General features: G+C 51.0%; 1 long non-coding RNA gene across 2 annotated transcripts in view; it reads left to right on the top strand.

The window, feature by feature from the left end:
* Positions 1 to 22,896, top strand: part of LOC306648848 — a 38,753-nt gene that overhangs the window by 11,746 nt on the left and 4,111 nt on the right. Inside the window, exons 2-3 of one of the 2 annotated variants that reach the window (XR_013760506.1) lie at positions 21,273 to 21,438; positions 21,975 to 22,268. This is a non-coding gene — a long non-coding RNA (uncharacterized lncRNA). The remainder of the gene's footprint in view (positions 1 to 21,272; positions 21,439 to 21,974; positions 22,269 to 22,896) is intronic. The other variant, XR_013760505.1, reaches the window with a different exon arrangement.

Below are 22,896 nucleotides of genomic sequence, written 5' to 3'. Positions count from 1 at the left end.
CAGCGGGGGACACACATGCCCCTGTTACCTGCTCTCGTTCCGGGACCTGTGTTCTAGCCCTGGCATAGCTTTCTCTGTGACTGTTTCCTCACTGAGAAAAAGCCCTGGAGGTACACCAGCTACCTTCACAGACCCTTGGGGTATCCATTTTGTCTCTGGGAGTGAGAGTTTTATAGTAACCCCAAACATGTCTCTCCCAGCTAGTGGCTCACTCTCCATCCAGCAGACATGAGGGCCTGATACTGTGGGGACTCTCACGTGCAGAGCAGGTGCTGGGCGGTGCTCCTGGGCGCCGGGCACGGCAAGCCAGCAGCACTCCCCTCTCCCCTGCTCCAGTGGTAGCGATCAAAATGCCTCCCATATTGTCTCTTGTCACCAGGGAAGGGTCTTGTCGCCCCGGGTGAAGCATCTCCTACATCAGATGCCCCAGGTGTTCTCTTCTGTAATTGGCATGAAGTGACAAGTTCTCTCATGATGGATGACAATCACCCCAGACTCAGTAGATTAGAGCCACTGGCTCCTGGTGCCGTCCACCCGGTATTCCTTTGCATGGTCCTGTGGGATGGACGGTCTAGGGTGCCCTCATTCACATGTGGGTCCTGCGGATCAGAGTACAGGTCCCACATCTTTTCTGGGTAACAGCCTCCTCTGTGGTCCACTCTGCCAGGCCGCCATCCCTCAGAACAGGCCCTGAGCCCAGGTACTGGTCAGAAGCCCATCTTTGTCCCAGGTCACTTTGTGGTCTTTTGGCCACCTCCACTGTTGCCTCCAGACTCGACCTTACTGGCTTAAAAAAAAAAAAAAAAAATCAGACAAGCCACTGTGCTCTGGAAAATAAATGATTCCTCGCTCTTTCTATGAAGGCACCGTTCTGGTCTGCGGCTACGCAGGGCATTCCCTTTTTCCCTTCTGAGTCACCAAAAGCAAGTTAATTGAAGTATGACATATGTTCTAGTATCTTCTCTGAACAACTTTCAAGTCATTTTTCCTCTTTTGAGCATTATTTTTAAATGATTCTTTTTAAAATCAGAGGTATGGGAGATGGGGAAAGCAGGCCAAATGCTTTTAAACCATGACTTGTTGGAACTATTACTAATTATTGCCACTATCACTATCATCTCTGTTTTCTGGCTTAATCAAGAGACAATTCTCAGATGCCTAAAAGCTGACTGCATCTAATGAGATGCACCCAGGATATGCCCTCTCAGGACTTCATTTCTTCTTGTCAATCCAGTCGAAACTCCAAGATACCACTGAATAAAGGATTCTTAGCTCCACAGTGAAGAGCAAATCAAGATTTCCATTAAAAGAAAGAAAAGAACCCAGCGTGTTCCCGGGCTTTTTATTCATTTGTATACCTATAAGCAGCAGCTGCAACTTTGCATACAAGTGATTTCTTTTTACATAAATAAAATGTTTTTTTGCCATTTTTAGTCACTGGAGCATTAAAAAAAATAAATAAAATGAAAGCCATTGAAAAGGACTGCTTTAAAAAAAAAAAAAAACAACAACTTTGTAGGCTTCCTGGATGACTCGCTCTTGGTTTTTTGAAAAGTTTGCCGTGCATCCCACCCCCGATTCAATTTATTCTTACCCCTATAGACCTCTGTGCTTTAAATTGCTACTCTGAGTTTTGATGCCAAGATTTCTTTCTCCTAAAGATGTGCTGCTTCCAAAGATAAATGACGTTCGTGGGTTTTGAAAGTGCATTTAAGCATGGCGTTGAGAAGTCGAAACATGAAGACTGAACGTCGGAGGCAAACGTGTCAGCAAGTAGCTGCCTGAGAAGTCTGGGCCCTCTACAGATGGGTCACTTGTTACAAAAATGCGGAAATCAGCATCATGCTGTGGTCTGCTCCCCCTCTGGACTCAGGACTCGGTCCAGACTGTCCAGCTGGCCTCAGAAGTCCACCAAAAACAAGCTCAATGGGGGCGCCATGTTTTCCAGGAGGTGGCTAGCACCACTCCTCCCCTGACATGCTGGGCTCACCAGCGGCTCTTCAGCCACAGGTAGGAAAGGCTAAGTTCAAAAAGCCCTTGTTGAATAAGCTTAGGACCCTTCAACTATTATGTTTGCCCTCCGTAGCCGCCCCAGGTATTCTGTTCTATAATTGGCATGAAGTGACAAGTTCTGTCATGATGGATGACAATCACCCCAGACTCAGTAGATAGAGCCAGTGGCTCCTGGTGCCATCTACCTGGTATTCCTTTGGATGGTCCTGTGGGTTGATGGTGTGTCTTTTGACCCAGGATGGACGGTCTAGGGTGCCCTCATTCACGTGGCTGGTTGTTGGCTCATCCTCAGATGGGGTGACAGAATGGGTCATGACTTAGCCATGTGTCAGCACCCAGCAGGCTAGGCTGGGCCCACTGGTGTGGTGGCTGCCGGGTTCCAGAAAACACCAAAAGAACAAGCCTCAGCATGGGCGCATTTTGTAAACCCCGCCTGCTTTACGTTGATTGCCCTGTCCTGAGGCCAGCCAGCTCCACAGGCCACGACCACAGCTACGCTCCCAAGAGAGTAAGGTACGGCCGTTAATAATCCATCACATTTGTCAGGTAAGCAAATACAGTTGATCTTCATTATTGGCAGATTCCATATTTGCAAATTTGCCTTCTCGCCAATTTATTTGTCACCCAAACCCCAACGCTGCCAGCACCTGGGTGGCCATGTGCAGACTCACAGAGAATGATGGGAAAACAGCGTCCCAGCCAGCATGCCTCCCGCCAAGGTCCTACTAGGAAGGCTCTGCCTCCTGTTCAGCAAGGACCCTGAGTGCTGCGTGTCTGTGAGCACAGGGGGCCTCATGCAGAGGACGCGCCAGCTTGATCAGCACAGGTCACAGTGCTGGCGGCCATGAGCTCAGTGCTAACGAATCAGCAACCGGATGAAATAAGCACATGGAAACTGAAACGCACAGAACAAGCGAGGTTGATCCTTGGCCACAGTGTTGTGACCAGGGGCTCAGGGAACAAAACCCTATGTTGCCCCCAGGACTCGGCGTCTGTGGCGATACTGTGGGATGGAACGGCCATGAATAACGAAACTGTGTTTAAGGAGCGCTTTCTTTGTGCCCAACAGCACGCCAGCAGCTGGTACTCGGTGAGCGCCCTGCTTTCAAGGAGCTTGAAGTTCAAGTGCAGGGAAATGCAGAAGTTCACACATTCGTGGTTGACACCATGGACATCAGAGAAGGAACCCAAGGACGCCCAGCATGAGCTGGGACCTAGAGGGGGGATGAGAGGGCACTACTTAGACCCCAGCAAAGTTACCTGGACCGGTAGATCTCGTGTAGGGGTGAGCCAGGAGCAACTCCTGAGAGAGGGAAGCCACACTAGAGGGAGAAAAGTAGCAACAAAGGACTCAGGCAAGCCCATCGGCAGCTCTGGAGATGGGAAGGCTTATCAGAGTGTCTCCAGCTGAGGCAAGAGGCCTGGGGCTTTCTACCCTCATCAACCAGTCTAACTGTGCAAGGAGCAACTCCATTAGTGGAAGACAATGTGCAGGAATGACAGCTCTCAGCAGGTAAGAGTAAAGGTGTGGAGGAGATGACTGTTAGATAGAACCATGTGAGATGCTGTCCCCAGTATCCCTAAGAGGAGGCTGAGCCAAAGGAAAGGGAGCTTGCAAAACAGGAGTCAGCACGTGCAAAGACCTTGTGGCAGGAGGAATGTGAGCACGTAAAGCAGACTAAGGTAGAGTTGGAGACCAGCAGCAAGAGTGAGCATGGAATGAGAGGCATTTGGAGAGCAGGCCAGCCTGAAAGCACACAGGGCCTCCTCTGTCCTCATGCTGAGAGCCACATGAAGTCACAGAGGCTTTGGAGCAAAGAAAGCAATGCATCTCAGTGATAAGAACAGGACTGGAGTCAGGAGAGGCGAGGCTGAGTGGATGGGGGAGACCAGACGTGTCTCCCGAAGCAGGAACTAAGGAGAGCCTGAGAAGGATGGAGTTAGGGTGTCCGAGAGGACATCAGCTGGACGTGAGACTGCCACTGCTGGACGGAACTGGGGAGAGAACATCATGGAGACCGCTCAGTTCCTGGGTCACCTGAACCAATGAACAAACCCTACACTGAGATGGAGACCAGAGGACAGCTGGCGAGAGGACCATAGTCTCCATGCTACAATCGGTCCTGTTGTGCCCCCTAACAGTCACATGGGAGCCATTGTCTGGCTCTTGGGTCAGGGGAGGCATCACAGCATCGACGGTAGTAGAAGGCTCTAGTGGGGCTGGCACTGTTCGGGGAGTGGAGAAGACGACGTTCCCAGGGCAGGGAGAAGAGTCAGGGGCAACAGAAGATCCTAAAGAACTACTAGACAAGTCAGGGGGAGGAGATGAAGGGACCCAGGGACCCTAAAGGAAATGACCCAAGGACCAGGTGCCGAGAAGGCTCACGAGGCCACACCTGTACCCCCCACTGGACTGATAGGCCATGACAGGGTGAGGTCTCAATTGTGAGAAAGCAGCTAAGCAGATACTCCCCCCGCCCCCGCACCATCTGGGGACAGGAAACTCTATTTTATAGAGAGGGACAACATCGTCTTGCTGGATAACTCATTTCCCCCTCGATTTTGTGTTTGGCTCATGGAAGGAAAAGCTACAAGAATTCCTAGCACTTAGAGAAATGACCGTGTTTTAAAGCCAAGGACACACTTTACCTTTGATTGGCTTGGAAACAGCCAGGTCTCTGTTGCTAGAAAGAAGATCAAAAGCTTGGAGAGAAACCAAATAGAAGGAAAGTAGGCAAGAGTGAGAGGCTCTCTGAAACCCAGATTTTACAAAGTTCACCATGGAACCCTGGTGAGTGTTCAGGGGACCCAGGGCTCATTCATTCCTTGTAAATGGAACCCACCGCCCTGCAAATAATGGTGGCACTGGGTATCAAGACTCATGAAAACAGTCCTGTTCCTATGGTAATCATTCTGTTTCTGTCAATATCATCCAAGGATATAATTCAATATAAACCAAAGAAAATAAAATTACATGCATGCATTTATTCAATGCAGATTTTCTCTAAAAGCTAATCTTTGGAAACCACATAAATGTTCAATATTTGGGGACAGTTTTAATAAATATCTGTAAAGCAACAGGACACAATGCTGAAGAATCATTAAGATGACTTTATAGCACCATGGGGGAAAATGCTAGAGCGCGAATAAAACACAGAAGAGTAGCTTTGCTATTGTCTTATCTACGTAAATTACTTCTGAATATGGAGATGAAAATGAAAATCTTGAGGTGCATGCTGGTATCACAGATCTTCAATTTTTTAAAGACATTAATAATTTTTTTATTTGCCTATTCACTTAAAATACACAGGAGTAATATCTGGTGGGAAAAATAGACCAAAAGAAGAACAGCACTTTCCAGAAGGGGCTCTGAAGTAGAGCTGAACGGAAGCATGACCGTGCTCTGGACGGGACGGCCTGGGCTCCTCTCTAGAGTGTTCCAGAAGAATTAAATGCAAGCGTCTTTCTCCTTTGTTCACTCCGGTGCTTGCTGAGAGAAGGCAAAATGAAGTCTCCAATTTGCTAAGTGTTCAGAGTCTTTGAGACTCTGCCCCAGCTCTCACATCACCTCTGCAGAAGGAATCCTTTGGCGTTAGCAGAGTCCTACATAATTAAGCAGATAGAGCCTGCTTCTCACATAATGAGACCTGGAGGGATTTGAAAGTCCAGCTCAAGAGACCAATAAGGAGGGTTACGACTCGTGTGTTGGCTGGTGGACCAAGTACCAGATCTGGAAGGATTTAACAACTCCCTGAGCACTTTACCATCCTGCCGTGTGGGGTGACATGGGGGGCCACCCGAGGGGGGCTTCTTCTTGGGAAACAGTGGTCCCTAAAGACCTGGCCAGGACCTGTGCCTTAGCTCTGATCTCTGGGTTTCTGGTCAGGATAGGACACAAAGGAAGAGGAAAAGCTCACCATGAAGACGTGACCTGAGAGCTGCTGCCGCTGATGGCTAAGTTGCTCCCAGGCTTCTTGATCCTCCTACCAGGACACCTTAGCTGGAAGGTGTCACTTTTAACTGACAACGTACATGAGAGGAAAGCAAGCAAACCTGCACCAGTCACTGCGCCAATTCTGTGACTGTCCCTACAGCCTAGGGATGGATGATCTGAAGTCAGCTAAAGCGAAGGTCATTGTATTAGCAACAAAAGTGACAAAATGGCCTCCGAGAATTATGACTTTTGAGGACCAAGCATACTCTCCAAGGGTCCGGAGGCATGTGGGGAGACCAGATGGTAAACCAATGGTTTTCAGAGCCTCTTTAAATTTTCATCTTCTCAAATCTTTAAGCACACCCCTCCCTCGAATAAGAACCCATTTCCCAACATTGAGCAGCAAATAGCAGCATCTTAAATCATGGCCACAGACCAGCCAAGAGAAGCAAAATCCAGTTTGCCAAAGTCTAGGTCTTGTTAAATAAATTCTTCCTTGACAGCAGAGAAAGGCCTGGCTAAGGAACTGGCTCTTTGAACATTTTAATTTAATTCAATAAGAATTTATTGTACACCAGTTATCAGGGGCCAAAGTCCAGGGCCGGAGTTTTGGGAGGTGCACTTTCATGTGTTTGGCTGGAGGAGGGGTGGCCAGTTCCAGACCCTCAAAAAGCACACTCTTGGTGTACGGGCAGGGTTTTTTGTTGTTGTTGTTTGTTTTGGGGTTTTGGCTTTTTTTGGATTTTGTTTGTTTTATTACCAGTGTCTCCACCATGTTCCTGGAATTTGTCTCTTTCATTCTTTTGGCCAAAGACTTTTGTTTCCCGGACACTGTGCCTCTCAGAGAGGCAGCATCTCTCGTATCTCACCCTGCAGAGAACCCAGTCTCTCCTCCCTGGGCCCTGCCTCATGGTCTCCTACTCCTCTAGCCTCCCTCTAGCCCTGCCACTCTGGCCACCCACCCCACCGCCCAACACCCATGACCTTAGGCAAGGGCTCTGAGCAGGGCTGGGCTCAGAGTCCATGGAGGTTGCCCAGACCCACAAGCTGTTCTACCCAGGCAGAACGCACCCCGACAGTGACACAAGGCAGAGAGAGTGGAGGGAAGTCAGGGCCTGGTGGCCGTCAGAGTTCTACCATCAGGCCGGACCTATGGCCAGCTTCATCTGTGGGTGTGTGGCCTTGAGTCCCTTACTGTCCCTTTGACCTTCATGTGCCTCTCTGTGAAATGGGAGGCACATCCACGTAGGAAGGTTTTCATGACCATGTGATGAGATGATCCGCCCAAAGGGCTAGTGGGGTGCCTGACATGCAGTCAGCTCCTCTAAACACTGTTAGTTATGAGTGTGAGACTCCTCGCCACACTGGGAGGCCCTTGCCAGAGTCACCTCCGTCACAGTCTCAGAACACCCACGGGATTGAGTGCAGCTCCCTCTGCAACTCCACTGGGATCCGACGCACAGAGCTCCTTTGTCACTCCCTGGCTCCTTAGCTCCTGATCAAGGAGGCTTAGAAACAGCTTTCACCACACCTGAGGCTGAGGGGCACCGTCCAGTCTACCTGAGAAGCTCCTATCAAAAAGATTATTCCCACGGATAACAACCAAAACCTCTGAACAAAATATAAAATAACTCTTATAGGCATGACCCAGTGCAGACAGATTCTGGAGAGGCTTGGACACCTGGAATGGGGATCGCATAGGATCTGCACTACAAGACATGCCGAAGAAGTTCTTCAGGCTGAAGGGAAAACCAGGTGGAGAGCTGGTGGAGAGTCTTCAGGAAGAAAGGAACAGGTCCCTGTATGAACTGTACCTGGGGATCTGGTAAAGGCTTTTCCACCCTCTTAGTGTCTTTAAAATGCACATGTTTAGTTGCAAGGGATGGCAAAATTCTTCTGTAAAGGTCCAGAAAATAAATGTTTTAAACTTTGCAAGTCACGTGGTCCCTGATGCAAGCACTCAGTTCTGTGGGTATCACACAAAAGCAGCCACAGGGACTATGGGAACTGTGAGCCTGACTGTGTTCTGATAAAGCAAAAATAGATCTGACCTGCTGGTCACGATTTGCTAATCCCTGGTTTAAAACAAACATTACAAAATTATATCTTGGTTATTAAAATATATGCAGATGCAATATATAAGACAACTATAGCATAAAGAATAGGATGGGAGTAAATAGTTTGAATGTTTACACATTCTATTTTAAGTGGTACAATATCAACTCTAAGTGCATAGTTAGGAATACATGTTCAAGTACCTAGAGAAATCACTCAAAATAAGGTTAGTTAAAAATTCAATATGTAAATTAATATGGAACTCATATATATTCTAATCTGACATATACTCAAATACCCCAAACAAGGTAGAAAAGGGAAAACAGAGGGATAAAAATAAATAAGGGACAAACAGAAGTCAATCAGTAAACTAAAGACCTAAATCTAATCATATTGATAATTACATTAAATACTAATGGGATAAACATTCTGATTCAAAAGGCAGAGACTGTCAGTATGGATTTTAAAACATCAAGACCTAAGTATATAACTGCCTATCAGAGATACATCTTAACTATGAAGACACAGAGTGGTTGAAATTAAATAGAGACATAAAAGTATACCAGGCAATCAGTGAACATAAGAAAGTTGTTGTAAATATAGTGATAACAGATAGACTAATCAAAGAGAATTATCAGAGATTCAAAGGGGCATTTCTTAATTTTTCTTAAGAGGAATAAGCCATCAAGGAAACATGTCAATCATAAATGTATGTGTGCCTAAAAACAGCCTCAAAGTACATGGAATGGAAAGTTCTTAGAAAGTCCTTGCTCAAAATTGTTGATGATGATCATCCATGTGGCCTAGACATATCCTCCATCCAGGTGGTTCTGACCACAGCTTACTTCACATCTGGCTCCCGGTAGACCTGACCCAGGCCTGAAAAAGCAGCACTTTACCAATGTAGTCAATGAGATTCAACCTGGAACTTTACATTTCTCTTGAACCATGAAGTCTTTTTCTGGGGTAACTTAGAAACTGAACTGGGGCTATTGGCAGTCACCCTCTTTTTAAGAAGGGAGACAAAATAAAGGAAAGCAGAACTGAGAAAAGGACTTTAACACCCTTGTCTGAGTCTCTGGAGTCTGCCATGCCTGCAGTCATAATCCCTGGACTTTTGGATCCCATTAGCTAATAAACTTCCTTTGTGGTTTAAGCTAATATAAGTTGAGAACTGTGTCTTCTTCAAACAACAGTTTCAATTAATATATCACACTAACCCCCTACAGACACACAGATATAAACATTCTTAACACTTTGTCCCCAAGAGTTGGTTCTTCAATTGAAAAAATAGAGTGATTCTGTTTGATGGATAAGAAGACAGGCAGTCCATGGGGTGGGTAGGGAACAACATGGAGAATCTTTACACTTCTTGTAAAGTGCCTGAATCGCATCTGTCCTAAGAAGCAGTCTTTTGTTTTCTAATCCCATCCACTTCAGTTGGGAAAACAGTGAAATAAATAAGGATGAGTTGAGGGTTGGGGAGTCCTAATTACCTGCTCTGGAAAGCTTTGGGGCAGAGAGTGAGGTGGGGACCTGGGGCTTGAGGAGAGCATGGTAAGAGGGAGGGGGCTGGGCCCATCTCCATGTCAAAGATGGTCAAGACTGATGGGTGTGTCTGCCGTTGTCAGCCAAGTGCTCAGGGCAGCGATCTCAGGAAGGTGGTTATGTCTTTGGCCTCCTTGGTGCAGCCTGGCAGCATCAACACTGACAAAGCCCATGGGATAGGGGTGCTTACCAGGAAAGGCAAGGAAGCAAATCAGCTCAGAGCTGTTGCTGCTTGTTTGGGGAGTCCTTTGTTCCCTGAAACATGGCTTGTTCAAGAGGAAAATGACCTGCTTAGGGTGGAGTGGGTTGGGTGGATGTTTTAGCTTTTTCACTGCTGTGGCTAAATGATCTGACCAGCACAATTAGAGAGGAGGAAAGGTTTATTTGAGAGCTCAGAGTTTCAGAGGTCTTAGTCCATAGAAAGCCAGCTCCATTCCTTGGAGCTCCAAGTGAGGCAGAACATCATGGCAAAAAGGGAAACAGCTCACATCATCAGGAAGGGGAGGGAGAGAGGGAGAAGGTGAGGGAGAGGGGGAAGGGGAGTAAGAGGGGGAGGGGGCAGGGAGAGGGAGAGGGAGAGGGAGACCGACTCCACTCTCCAGATACAAAATATATACCCCAGAGCCACACCCAATTCCAATCTCATCCTGCCATACCCTACCACTTCAATGAATCCCATCAGGGATTAATTCATTGATTGGGTTAAGACTCTTACAACCCAATCATTTCTCCTCTGAACCTCCCTGCATTGTCTCACATGTGAGCTTTTGGGAGATACTTCACATCCAAACCATAACAGTGGGGGAGGGCAGAAATGAGGAACAATAAGGACAGGGGAGGGAAAAGAGTGTCAGAGAGAAGAGCAACTACTTCCTCTGTGGACAGGAAAGAAGCAGCCTCCTTTTGATGGAGGGAATGGAGAGGAAGAAGAGAAGTCAGAAGCCACTGGCAAACACCTCTGGGCAGCCACTGGATGGTGTTGAGGACTTCGAGCCCTCTGCTCCTCTCCATTCTATCTCAGAAAGCACTTGAGATACACATGGGGACACCTGTTGTCCCAGATACCCACAGAAGGCACATGTGGAAGGAGAGGGAAGGAAAGAGAAGGTGGGAGAAGATGAGAGAAGGGAAGAGGGGAAAGGAAGAGATGAAGGGACAGAGGGGAGAGAGAGAGGAGAGGAGGAGAGGAAAGGAGACAGAAGCAGAACAAGAGAGCAGTGCTTGCAGGCCACGAAGGCATGCAGCTGCCCACCCATTCTTGCAATGAGCTCCAACGCATGGAGCATTTTCTCTGCCCCAGCAGCTCAGGAGGAGCAGGAGGACCATGGTGGCATAGCCTTTCCTTTGCCGTCTTTCTCAATAGAACCCTTGCTCATAGGGTGTGAAGCAGCCATTAACTGAGATCCTGCTGTCCAGATGCATGTCCATCACCCTCCCCACCTGTGAGGGCACAGTAGACGTCCTCAGGAGCAATGGATTGGCAGTTCCTAAAAGGAACTGGTGGGCTCCCAGCCCCGCTCAGCACTTGGTGTTGACCGTTCTCCCACAGCCCAGCACTAGGCTTCCTCAGTTCCCCTTCCTCCCTGCTCTCCAAGACTGACAGCGTTGGCAGTTATCAAAGGATGACATCATCTCCCCTGCGCCATTGTCACGTTATCCACGTGCTCAGATTTGCATGTGCCCTGAAGAATCTAGTTCCCACTGCCTCCTGCTGCCCTAGATGCCCCTCCATCACCTCCAGAGGAAGTAACCAACTGTGAGAGGGGTGATTGGCTGAGAGCCAGGGCAGCAGGGCACAAACCCGCCCCAGGCCAGGTGCACCCCACAAGTCCACTGGACAATGACAAGGCCAGCTGAATCGGAGTGGCCCTTTTGGAATGGCTTTCAAAGGCTTCTGCTGTCATGTTCAACTAATTAGAACAAAAAAATATATTTTTTTTTAGTTATTTTTTTAAAAAATGCATCTGCACTAAGTTTATTATTTCTAAAGGGAAAAATTTCCTCAATGGATATCTGACAGTAACAATCTGAGCCTCAGTGAGAAGTCTGCAGAATGTCAAGAGAGGGGGCTCGACAGTTCTCAAAGGATGACATCATTTGGATGGAAAGCTTTGCCTTGTGCTCACAAACGACACTTAGGCTCTGTGCCTCAGTCTGCTCACTTGTAAAATGGGGATAATAAGAGTACCTGGTCACAAGGCGAGGAGGAGTCCTGACGAGATTAACCCAGAAGGTCCACAGGCATGTGGGACCCTCAGCCTCTGTCCTCAGCCTCTGTCTCGGCTCACTTCACAAGGCCACTTCATCGCACTGCCTTCATCAGAGGGGCTTAATGACCCCTAGGTCCACCTCCCCTGGGTCCTTCATCAGAGGGGCTTAACAACCCTTAGGTCCACCTCCCTTGGGGTCCGCGTCTCAAGGCCCGGGTTCCTTCAATTCTGAGGCTTTAGTTGGAGGTGACGTACAGGCAGCAGCCACCCCTGTGGGTGGAGGGGGCCACGGCAGCCCTGGCCACAGCTGCCTCCAGGAGGAATGGTCCACCCTGCAGGACAGGAGCCAGCTGCCAGGCTCGTGGCTCCCGCTGGACCTCAGGGGATGGCTGAGATCAATGGCCCACGTGGGAAGGAGGCCCTTGCAGGCACCTCCAGGATGGCCTGGTGTCCTCCAGTCTGCCCTCTGCCCATCACCTCGTGCCTGCTCGGGGCTCAGTGCTGAGGCCCGCCTCCCGCCTCGGGTCCCCAGCTTGTGCTTTTTAAAGAACTCACCAGGCCAGGCTGTTCTTGCTTCCTCCACCAAGGCCTCACCTTCATGAGCACACGGGGTGTGGCACACAGACTCCTGGTTCCTTGCCTTGCCTCTGCCAGGTGGCACTGGGTACTGCTCCCACTGGGAGCTCCATGCCAAGCTCCAGGCTTAGCCCCGCGGAACAAGTTCAGTGTTACTCTTCTCATTTCAGAGACTGGGAGCCTGTAGCTCAGAGAAGCTAAATAGCGTGTCCCCAACCACACACTGCTGAAATGACGCAGTCAGAACCCTCGTCTGTCCAAATCCTGGGCTCGCAGCCCTAACCCTCTGGAAACTGATGGGGCCTCCTCACCCAGGGATGGCAGAGGACCTCAAAGACCAGACTTGCCCTCCACCTCACACAGGAACCCAACTGGTTAAACAACTCTGATGTTTCTCTGGAAAGAAATAATCTTAATACCAAGGTTCTTCAATTACTCTGTGCAATTAAGTCCTGAGTGCTTGTTTGAACAATTAACCGAAATAATTATAAATGTATCTCTGTTACTACAATTGCATATTAACAAAGGCTCAGGGCCAATTAATCATTACTCCATCAATATCTAATTTGCATAAACCTATTCTCTTTAAAGACTCCATGTTTGGGGTGACAGGGCTCCCTCATTGATTATGGAAATAGCCGCATCAAACCTCCCTGAGGCCGTCAAAAGGAATAAAAGGGGTTGTCTGTTGTGGGCTGCTTAGCACCCCTGCCCGCCCTCCCGGGGACAGGCGGGGATCGAGAACAAAGGGGAAGAGACAATCATCCTGCGGCCATCCGGCCGTCCACCGGGAGCCAGGACTGACAGGCCTCAAGTTAGAGGGCTGATGGGCAGGGAGGGCACCTGGCCCGAGGTCGGGGAACAGTGTCTGCGCCCCTTTGGGGTCATCCAAATTCACTCATTCACCCATTCCTCCACCCTAGCTCTTGGCTCTGCGGTGGGACCGGTGCTGGGGAGAGCAGGTGAGCAGGACTCTTCTGCACCTGACTCGATCAGTGGACAACTAACTAGGCGCCCTCGGGCAGGTTCCCCGAGAGGAGTTTGGGCGAGATGTCCCCCGAGATGTCACTCAGGGTTCAACACTGCAGAGCAGGGGCAGGAGAGCACTCGCCCAGGGAGGAGCAGGCTGTGGAGGGGCTTTGGCCCCTGGCAGAGCTGCCACCCTAGGTCCACTGACACTGTGTCACGTCATGGCTTTGCAGTCCCTGCCAGGGGCTGCCCCAGCTGAGGCGGCTCAGCCCTGGGGGGCTAGGAAGTAGCCATCAGGTGCTGCCTGTGCATCCTGTGGCCAGCCTGTTCCTGAAGGGGGCTCTGGGCCATGCATCTCTAGGTCCCCACACAGGAGCATTGCTACCAAGGATAAGGACACTCCGAGGAGGGGAAGGAGGAGAAGGAGATGGCCACACAAAGAAGGGGCCCCTGGTGCTCGTCCCCAGGCAGGAAGTCAAGATGGACTTCACGGAGGAGGGCTAACCAAAGAGAGATCTGAAAGATCAGCCGGACTCCATCAGGCCGAGGGGACAAGGAAACCGCTTCAGGAAGAAGGAGGTGCTGATGCTTAGGGACCGTAAAGGAAAAGGACAAAAGCTCCTTCGTGCTGTGGACATGGGGTGAGGTTCCCTGCGAGTGGACTAGCCAGACCAGCAGGAGGGCGCGCCGTGGCCAGGGGATCACTCCCGCTCTGTGACAGGCTTCTGTTCAAATGGGCTCTTCCATTTCTTCGGAGGGAGACAAGGTGAGGCAACATCACCATGGCAACGATCAGGTCAGTGGTACCTGGCCGGGTCTTAATGCATTCAAACTCTCTTCTGGATGTGAGGCAGGCTGCTTGGCTTATTTATTTCTAATTGTTTTTGCTTTGTTTTTCAATTTGCTATACACAGCTGACCACCATGGTAGGGCTGGAGGGGGTCGCAGAGCCCTCTGGGGAAGCACCATTGCAAAGAGATACAAGACAGACTCCCGACCTCAAAGTTTAAAAATCTGTGGGAACAGGATATTACAGGAATGGAAGTGAAATACTAGGCAGAAAATAATGATTGCTAAGAAAGAGCTATAGCCAAGAAAAAGTGACCAGTGTAGAAAAAGCAGGTGATCAGAAATACACACCCCACCTTTCCCTGTTATCTGTGGGACAAAGGTTTTGCCTAAATCTGTGATGGGCGGGAAGAGGCAGGGGGGTAGAAGAGAAATCCACCTGGTGTTTGCAGGTAAATGCTGCAAGGTGGCCACATGGGGACAGAAGCTTCTGTCCCTGCAAGGAGAGTTACCACCAAAGCAGAGGCCTTGTCTTAAACGGCCTCGACACCTCAAACACCAGGATAAAAATAGAAGCCCCAGAAGGATTTAGTGGAAATAAAATGAAAGGTGAGAGCCCCAGAGGCAACCCTGAATTTGCCGGAGAGGCAAAGAGAAGGCTTCAGATGGACCCCAAGCAGCAAGCTTTACTGGCAGTGAGAGCTTAGGAAGCGGGCAGCTTGACCTGGCCCCGGGGTGCACAGAAGGCCGCGAGAACCAGGCGACAGTGACGATCATGACAAGGATTCGGCTTCAGTCAACGCTCTCAGATGCTTCCAGAGACTCTTAGTCTTCAAAACCATCAAACCCGCCTGACTCGGGAGAAACCAGAGGAAGGGAAAGGTCCCCCATCTCCCAGCCCGCTCCCCAGGAAGTGCCTTGAATTCCCAGCGCCCGGCCCTGGCTCAGCAAAGGTCAGGCTGCAGAGACCTGGTCACCTGGTCACTGGAGCACGCCTGCTGGCGCATCAGTGCTGCCAGCTTGGCCCCACTTCTGCCCCACGCCAGGCTCCCGGGCATAAGGAAACTCGAGGATGCCTGCTGCGGAAAGCCAGCTGGTGGAAGCCACATCTGAACCAGAGACCCTGAACCAGGCGCTCGTGCGAAACAGCCAGGGGTCAATTCCAGGGCCCTGTCCTCAGGTCCCCAGGCCTTCCAAATCCCAGTCTCTGGGAAGAGGCTATGAATCATTTAGAAGAGAAAGTTCTCCAGGGTGTTATTGATCGTCTGGGCTTGGGGGGCAAAGAAAGCCGTTTCCCCAGTTCACATTTTTCTAGCAGAATTTCTTTGATTTCTAACACAAACTTCACAGAATGCGTGTATTCCCTGATACAACATGACCCCAACAGCGTCTGTAGAGGGGGACAGATTTACACGCCCAATACCCAGGACCCTGTGTTTTAAGACCATGTGCAAATAAGGAATTGAGTGACCTTCCTAATAAAATCAGTGGGATGTCAGGACGACATGTAGATATTTAAAGCTGAGGGTCAACATAGGGACTTGAGCCTCAGATGTGGCTGGTGCCAAAACATCTGAGGGAGTCACCAGGAAAGGAAGGCACTGAAGGGCAGGATCCACGTGAACCCATCCTCCGCAGACAAAATCGTAGAAGTATTTTCCATTCCAACAAGACAGCTTGCTAGAGCTGTAGGTCTTTTACCTTATCTTAGTTACGGCCTAAGAAATCGATTAAAGATTTTGGGTCCATCTTTTAACTTTTTCAATTAGATAAAAAAAAAACAAAATAAAAACCAGAATATGGTCCCCTGGTTAACATGTGGGAGCAAGATGGCTGAGGCTTGGGAACAGATCACCCCTGTCAAGTTGGAGGGACCAGTGCAGACTCAGCAAGGGGCTTGCCGCCCTCAGGAGCCCTGTGCAATGGAGGGAGGGATAAGCTTTGCCTGTGTGCACCTTGGAAGCCACCTTAAAGCCAGTGACAATGGCCCTGGGCCCGAGGGGACAGGAAGACAGTCTTAAGACTGAGAAGGCAAAGGGAGGATTGAGAATCCCACAGAAAGGCTGAGGCTTTGGGAGGAGCGTGGTGTCATTGAGGGAGCACGACCCTGTGAGTCAGAGCTCCGAGTGCACGTCGGGGGCCGGGAGACAGGAGAGCAGGAAAGGAGGGGTTCCCTCCCTCACACAGGCACCCAGCACTCGCTTAGCGAGCATCTACTATGTGCCAGGCACCTGGCACTGAAGACACAGAGGGAAAGAAAGGAGACAAGCCGCAATGACCATCATCATGATTTCTTCCTAAAACAGTCTCGTCCCGGGGAGGGGAAGACATTCCACAAAGAGGCACGGGAGCACTTTACAGGCGTACAGCGGAGGGAACAGCCCCAGACTGGTCTGGGGAGTGCTAGGTGCTCTCTTCCCGGATCTATTTTAAGGTAGAATCTGAAGGACCAGTCTGGCCAATTCCCCCTGGGATCCTGAATCAGCTGAACATGCGCACCAAGCCCTGGTTGGGTGCTGTGCAGGGACAGGTGCTATTGATCCACTTTCTGGGTCTCGGAGTCCAGAAGGCAAGGGGGGACTGCTGAGCAGCCAGAAGGGCGTGCCGAAGACGCGCAGGGCAGCAAGGCGGCCAGAGGCCAGCAGTGGGTGCTGCCCATGCAAAATCGAAGGCAGAGGGGCCGTTTCCCCAGTGCGGGGGCTCTGTCCACTCGGCCCAGAGTTCCCTGGCTGTCACCCGCCCAGACCTCCGGCAGCATGTGGCCTGAATTCAAGGACAAGCAGTGAGGACCACGATGTACCGTTGACGACTTCGCCTCTGGAAATAATGACTGCCACACCTGAGAGCAGCTGGAGCAGTGCCAGTCCATCCTCTTCCTGGAAGCTCAGGTGGTTCCCGTTTGACCTCGGAGAACACGAGCAAACCACATGGTGTTCGCACAGGCTGCCGGGCAAAGTCCTTCTGCGCAAACTCCATTTTAGATCTGCCTCATTCTGTCAATCTTTACTCGGGTCATTTTCTGAGCATCTGCTCTGTGCAAGCCCTGTGCTGGGAAAGAAGGAAAGACCCTAGAGGATGGCAGTTGGTATGTGCAAAGGCCCTGGGGCCATAGGGAGATGACAAGTAGGTGAGCCCAAAAGAAGGCCACCCTGGCTCAAAGCAGAGAGCTAAGGAGAGCAGACCTAGAGGAAGTGGAGCGAGAGGGGCAGGACAGGGAGGCCCTCCCATGAACAGTGAGATGGCATGCGGGGTGCCCCGTGGCCGGCAGTGATGACGTAGAGACTTGCTTCTTAGAGTATTCTCAGAGTGTCTCCACTGTTCCACATAGAGACCAGAGGGTGACGGGGTGGCAGCGGTAAAGCCAGCCAGGTGGGAGAAGAACCCAGGAGCTGAGGACATTTGCTCAGAGTCTGGTCTTCAACCCAGCAACCCTGCCCACATCTGGGAGATTTAAGAATGCTGACTGCCAGGCCCACGAGCCCCCTGTGCCAGGAACACCCACTGCTGCACCCGGGGATCTGTTTCCACTGGAACCCGGGGCAATTCTTACAGCTCTCCAGCTTGAGAAATGCTGGCCCAGGTGGTCGCGACGGGAGAGAAGAGGTCACATGGAGATTTGTTTTGAAACAGTGGATGAGGGGATCCATAAAGAATGGTGAATAAAGGACGACAGGTCCACGTTATGGAACTACTGAGAATTAGGTAATGTGTATGGGAAAAACGCTTCCGGTGTACTATTAAATGCAAAGGCAAAATCTGGGTGGAATATAATATCTCATTAAATACATGGACTCATCTGCCTCTGTGCACTCATTTGCATGTTGAGAATATCGGATGCTAGCCAGGCTCGGCGGCCACGCCTGTCATCCTCCCAGCCACTCAGGAGGCTGCAGCCAGAGGATCACAAGTTCAAGGCCAGCCCCCACAAGGAGACCATGCCTCAAAATAAAAATGGAAAGGCCTGGGAATGTAGCTCAGTACAGAGACCCTCAGTTCAGTCTCCAGCACCTAAGTAAAGAGAGAAAATCAAATGGAAGGCCTGTAGCAGGTCACAGGCCAACGCGGAGACTGTGTTCCCACTAGGCAGGCTGGGGAGAAGGGTCCAGAGAGATTATGTTTTAATAGTTTTCCTTTCCTATTTGTTTAAATGATCATTTTACAATTGAGTTTATGACTTACAACTAAAACAGAATTCTACTATCATACAAGCAAACAGAAGGTCCATGCGACCCCATCATGACCTGCAGGCACCAGGGCGCACTCTCCTGGGCCTCCATGAGACAGTCAGCTGTGCAGGAGTGAGGCCTCCCCACCGTCCCTTGTCACACTTTATCAGTTTCTTTTTGTCCTTACGGCTCCTGGGCTGGGAGACAGTGGCACCAAACAGGTCATGTGCTCACTCGGGTCCCTGTTCCCAAGGTCAGGAAGATGCTGAATCTCCAGGAGGTCATAGAATAGCGGAACTCACCCAGGGCCTCCTTGTGGGGGACCGGTCCTCCAGAGGCTGCCCAGAGTCCTGTCCCCCCAGGCTGTGCTTCCTCTCGGCCCTGCCCACGAGGAGCGCAGCCACTGGCCAGGCGAGGCGGCCCATGGCCAGGCTTCATGCTCGGTGCTCATCCGGGCGTGACCCATGCCACAAGGGCCCACAAAGGCACTTAGCCGTCCCCAAAGCACGGGTGCCGGGGCCTGGGGAGGGGCGGAGGCCTCTGGGTGGAAGCAGCCTTCTCCGCTCAAAAGAGCAACTGTGCTGATTCAAAAAAAAAAAAAAAAAAAAAAAACATTTTCAAAAACGCCTGTGGGTAAATTTGAGCTGCCCACAGCTCCCCAGGGGCATCGCGAACTTGCTGTCGAGCCATTTCTGTGGATTTCAGTCAAATTCTAATTTTAGTGTTCATTAAACACGGGTAATTCCCCAGCCAGTCCGTGCCTCACCTCGTACACAGAGAGCGTCGGCAATATAGGTCACCGAGGCTTCGAGAACACTCCCACATCAAAGGGAAACCTTTTCATTATAAGTCTTAACTTTATAAATAATGATGAACTTTAAAAGTTTTCCAAGGCCGTGGGGCGTGTGTGCGGAGAGCCGGAGTCCTCCCGTGAGCACTGTGGGAGTGGCTTGTGGGGACAGGGGCTGCAATCAGGGCCTGTGCTCAGGAGGTGGTGTGAGTGTCTTCCACTCAGACAGATATTTATTCAGACTGATAAAGCGGGACACAACTGGCATATGTGAGGTTGGAAACACACACACCCCGGTACATTCATCACAGCCGTGACAAGTGTCTAAAGATGACAAACTGCTTAAAACACTTTAGCTCTTCCTATTGTTCATAAAGACCAAATTCCTTGTCCTAGCTGTATCAGATAATATCTTCCTATCTGAAAGTAATCCAAAATGGGGTTAGACTCTAAGAATATTTGATATTTGACCAAGCCTCCCACAGGTATTGACTATTAACCTCAGGTTCTCGGCCTCATGATCACAAGGTGGCTGCTACAGCACCAAATATCACTGCCTCACCACAGAGCATCCGTTTGATTTGATGAGCCTTAATCTTACTATGATCAAGTGTCACCTGTGGCAATACTCAGAAATGTTTCTCTCCTGTTCATAACAGGCATACGCGGTTCCCAGTACTTTAACAATTACTTCTTTTCTCTGCACAGGTAACCCCCATTCATCCCTTAGGATCCAGCACAGGATCAGCTTCTCAAAGACCTTCTCTGGGGGCTGGGGATGTAGCTCCAGGGGTAGAGCACCTGCCTAGTACGTGTGAAGCCCTGGGTTCAATTCTCAGCACAACATAAAAACAAATAAAAGTTGATCGTAACTAAAAAGATATTTAAAAAAAAAAAAAAAAAGACCTTCTCTGCTGACTCCTGACCTCCCTGGAACTGTCTACTCTATCCCTCCTTTTGTTTACTACTATCAAAGCACATCTGACTCCTCGGGATAATTATTCATGTACCTGCTCCCCTGGGAGGTGTGTGCTTGATGAAGCAGGGACTGCAGCTTACTCGCCTCTGGGTTCCCTGCACTGCGCATGGGGCCTGGCTCATGGGTCTTGATCACCGTGTGACAGAGAAGGAAGAGAGCTGCCCAGAGGCCACGCTGCACCTGAAGACTCAGCTTGCTCTCTGTGGGGCCCAACCTCATGCACAGGGTCTGCCTTCACCAAGGCACAGCGGGGAGGCCCGTCCTCCTGGACGCCCCTGCCTGTCAAGTTCCAGGAACCAGCACACTGAGCAGGCCCCAGGGATCAAGGGGAGACTCACCCGGGTGTACTTCCCTGAACCCTAGGGCTGAGGCGGAGAGGCAGACTTGAGGTGGAAATGGCAGGTTTCGCCTCTCTCTGTTGGCAACCCCTCCAGGAGAGGGCCTGGCTCTGATGCTGGGGCAGGGCACAGCCCTGGGTGGTGGCAGGCCAGGGTGTCGGAGCCTTTCCTACCCTCCAGCTGCCATAAGCCCTAGTGGCTCTTGGCAAGGAGGAAGGGGTCAGGGGCCCTTCCCCCTCCCCACTCTGTTCCCCACCAGGCTGCAAAGGCCACCACCAGGCAGGCACACAGCATGGCGGGGCCAACCCAGATGGCCATGGCCACAGAGCCAGGAGACCCTGCGACCCTGCAGTATAGGAGAGGGGCCCCTGACGGTGCAGAAGGGACAGGGGGGCCACGACAGGATGGCCCATCTTGCAGTCCTGGGAGGCAGCCCCAGCTCTGCCTCTGACCAGCTCTGACGCCTGGGGATTTGCCCATCTCGTGGCCGGGTTCTCTGTAACAACAGCACCTGGCGTGTGGGATTGTTATGAAGATTAAATGAGTTAATATCTTTAAGTGCTCATAGGCTGTGCGCTATAAATAAGATATAAATAATGAAGTGAGATAATTCACTAAAGTGCCAGGGCAGAGATAAGCACGCCCAGCCTGTAGCTGTCAGGCCCTGTCCACGGGCCTGAGGGGCAGGGTGGCCGGGAGCCACGAGCCGCTGCCTCTGCTGATCAACCGGGTAAGCAGTGCTGAAAGGAGCCCTGCGCATGCGCAGCCGCGATCCGGGTCTCCCTGCCTCCTCCCAGTATTGACGGGCGCGTGTTCTACAGCACAGCTCCAAACGAGCCCATCAGATTTTACACGCGAGCTGGATATCAAAGTGTTTGCTGTGTGCATTTGATTGCCATGGACAGGGCGGAGAAAATCGGCATTGGAGGCTCAAAAGGGCGCAGGCTGGACGGTGTGCACGTGACCAGACCCGAGACCAGAGGAGGACTCCAGAGTGCACCTGAAACCCCACGCACGCTCGGGGGCCGAACCCTGGAGGGCAGAGAACTCTATCAGGAGGCACATCCACAGGTGGGCTTCGTCAGATGGTAAGATTAAACCACGTCGGCCTCGATCTTGCAATCAGCATCTGTGCCTAATCCAGAAAACACGCTTCCTGTCAGCTTTGTGCAAGGATCCAATTGTGTGTCTCCCCGTCCTGCAGCCTCCCGCCCACCCTCCTGGGCTGAATGCTGTGCGGATTGCCGCTTTCCTTGGATTATCTTTATTGGCATTCAGGGCTTATGAATCAGCAGATTGGCAGCACCTCTGAGCCAGGCAGACTGCTGGCAGGTGCTGACCTGCTTGCCTTCCTCGGCTGCAAGGACCCAGCACCCAGCGCCTGGGACAGGCCCACAGTGCATGGTGAGTCCCCAGAGGGAGCAGCTGTTGGAGAACCATTGTGCAGAGGGAAGAGGAGAGCCACAGCTGGCCCTGCTCCCACACCAGGCTACTCCTGCGCTCCTGCCCTGACCCCCGTGCACTCCTGAGGCCCGAGGCCTGCACAGTGACTTCACAAGCTCTTTTCATTTTTTTTTTTTTTTTTTTTTTTTTTTTTGCACTGCTAGGGTTGAACCCAGGGCCTCCTGCATGCTAAGCAAGCACTCTACCTCTAAGCTACATCCCTAGTCCAAGAACAGTCATCCTTGAACCCTCCGCTCCAGCTGCACTAGGTCACGAAGCCTCTTCCGAGCCCTCTCTGCACTGGAGAGTGCCCTGAGCCAGCCTCTGCTGTACCCCCGACAAAGGCTGCCCACGGCCCGCACTTCCCAGCTCCTGGGGCAGGAATCTGCCTTCCTCTCTGCAAGTCCTTCCTACCACTGTCCTTCCCACGAAAAATGAAAACACAATTTTAAATGCAGGTATGTAAATCCGTCAACCACTCCAAAAGCCTGCCAGGTTCCTTTGGCTCTTGCAGCAAATGACCAACCAGCCATGAACCTAGCAACTGAAAAGACATAAACCTATGAGCTTACAGTTCTGGAGGTCAGAAGTCCAAAATGATCTCCGGAGTGAGATCAGAATGTCCGAGCTGGCTCCTTCTGGAGGCTCCAGGGGACAACGTTCCCGGCCTCCCCAGCTTCTGGAGGCACCTCAGCCTTCACACCCCTCCCTCCATGGAGATCAGTGATCAGCCTTCACGTTCTCCTCTCTCCTGCTCCAGCACCCACTGTCTCCTCGTCAGGACCTGTGATCCCATCAGGCCCACCTGGACAGCCCTCCTGAAGATCCACAGCTGCAAGCCCCGCTTCACAGGGCCTGAGGGTTAAGCATGGACAGCTTCAGGCAGGGGGCCTTGCTTTGCTGACCACAGGGAGGGAACACAGGTGGTGGAAGAGCCCTGGAGGAGTGGTCCGTGGACCTGAGCTCTGGCCTGACTCTGTAATTGCCTTCTGTGTGATCCAAGATAAATCACTGTCCTCTCTGAGCATAATTTCATCCATGGAATGTCAACAGGGCTACTCTGGGATGAAAAAAAAATAATTTATA

The sequence above is a fragment of the Sciurus vulgaris genome, assembly GCF_902686455.1.
Source record: "Sciurus vulgaris genome assembly, chromosome: 17".
Lineage (NCBI taxonomy): Eukaryota > Metazoa > Chordata > Mammalia > Rodentia > Sciuridae > Sciurus > Sciurus vulgaris.
The sequence above is the reverse complement of the archived record's forward strand: the minus strand, read 5'-3'. Positions and strand labels throughout refer to the sequence as shown.